The sequence below is a fragment of the Gossypium arboreum genome, chromosome 6, assembly GCF_025698485.1.
Source record: "Gossypium arboreum isolate Shixiya-1 chromosome 6, ASM2569848v2, whole genome shotgun sequence".
NCBI lineage: Eukaryota > Viridiplantae > Streptophyta > Magnoliopsida > Malvales > Malvaceae > Gossypium > Gossypium arboreum.
Window position 1 is genome coordinate 76,247,392 of NC_069075.1, and position 2,049 is coordinate 76,249,440.

The 2,049-nt window shown below is 37.5% G+C and overlaps 1 non-coding gene across 1 annotated transcript; it reads left to right on the top strand.

Annotated features, from left to right (window-relative positions):
* Nucleotides 1-1,095: 1,095 nt before the first annotated feature.
* On the top strand, nt 1,096-1,202 carry LOC128294382 (small nucleolar RNA R71). The gene has a single exon (XR_008284694.1). It is a non-coding gene; the product is annotated as a small nucleolar RNA R71 (small nucleolar RNA).
* Nucleotides 1,203-2,049: the final 847 nt, after the last annotated feature.

Genomic DNA, 2,049 nt, shown 5'->3' on the forward strand with positions numbered 1-2,049 from the left:
GTAGTTTATTCTGCAGAATAGCTGAGCAAACTGCGTTTAGCTCCACATGCAACGCCTCATCCAACTTTTACTTATTTGCTAAAAGCTCTTTTAAAAATTTCATTGCATTTGGAATCTGTGATAGAGCTTCAATAAACGGTAAGTTAATGTGTAATTTTTTTAAGAGTTTAAGGAATTTACCAAGTTGTTCATCGAGTGGTCTTCCCTTGTCGCGTTGGGGTATGCACAAGAGGTTTGTATTCTGTACTTACTAGTTTCTACTCATTGTGGTCTACCTCACCTTTGCCTTTGTTTATTTCAGTTTCTTGCCTTGGTTCTGGTTCAAGTGTGACTAACCCTTCCTCATCTTGACTAGTAATCGCTTTGAGCTACTCCCTTGGGTTAGATTCTGTGTTGTTTGGCAAGCTACCTTGTGCTCGTTCAGAAATCAACTTGGCAAGCTGTCCAATCTGAGTTTCAAGCCCTTGGATTGATGCTTGTTGATTCATAAGTGCTGTTTCAGTATTTTGAAAATGGGTTTCTGACACCAAGATGAATTTGGTTAGCATCTCCTCAAGGTTCGGCTTCTTTTCTTGCTGATAAGGTGGTTGTTGAAAACCCGAAGGATGTTGTGGCCTTTGATTTCCTTGACCGCCCCATGAGAAATTGGGATGGTTCCTCCAACCTGCATTATAAGTGTTACTATATGGGTTATTTTGGGATCTAGAGTTATTGTTACCTATATATTAGACTTGTTCCTCCTCGATGCTAGAGTTGAAGGGTTGATATTCTGTACATGCTCTTACTCCATTCGAATTGCACCTCATCACTGGATGTACCTGATCAGAACTACACAAACCGTCAATCTTTTTATTTAAGACTTCTACTTATTTAGATAGTATAGTAACCGCGTTGAGGTTGAAAACACCGGCTACTTTCGTCGGCTTTGTTCTCATAACGTGCCACTGATAGTTATTCAGTGACATCTCCTCAATAAATCCGTAAGCCACCTCAGGTGTTTTATTATTGATAGTTCCTCCAACGGTTGCACCAATCATTTGCCGAGTCAAAGGATTCAGGCCATTATAGAACGTTTGAACCTGTAGCCAAAGCGATAACCCATGGTGAGGGCACCTTCTCAAAAGGTCCTAGTATCTCTCCCATGCATCGTAGAGTGTTTTTAAATCTATCTGCACAAAAGAAGAGATATCATTACGTAATTTGGTTGTTTTAGCCGGTGGAAAATATTTTAATAAAAATTTTTTGGTCATTTGTTCCCAAGTAGTAATTGACCCTTGTGGTAACGAGTTCAACCACTATTTAGCTTTGTTCCTTAATGAAAAGGGAAACAACCGAAGACAGATGGCATCATCAGAAACGCCATTAATTTTAAAGGTGTTGCAAAATTCTAGGAAATTTGCCAAGTGAGTGTTGGGATCCTCGTCCTGGAAACCATCAAACTGAACAAACTATTGTATCATTTGAATTGTATTAGGTTTCAGTTCAAAATTATTTGCAGCAATAGTAGGTCTAACTATACTTGTCTCAGTTCCTGTTAAATTAGGTTTAGCATAATCATACATAGTGCATGGAGCAGGATTCTGATTAACAGCAATCGCTGGAGGTAGCAGATTTTCTTGGTTTTCAGCCATCTCCTCAGTTGGGGTTTGAATATTGTCCTCTTGCTCATTCTCTGTGTATCTTAAGCTTCGCCTTATTTCTTTTTTATTTCTACAAACTGTACGATTAATTTCTTCGTCAAAAAGTAGTGGTCCTGACGGGTTTCTTCTAGTCATAAACTATAAAAACATGCCAAGAGAAAGAAAAAGTAAATTAATAAATAATAATAAAAATAAAATAAAATTAACTTGCAAGAAAAATAAATGGCTAAAGTAATAAAAATTGAGTGTTCCTAATATCTTAGTTCCCCGGCAACGGCGCCAAAAACTTGATAAGTGATTTTCGTGTGATAAGTTTTATAAATTTATAATTAATCGCTCTTGAAACTAACTATTATCACAATGAAGGCAAATGTACCTACCGAACAGTAGTATAGCTTTAGCAAGACCG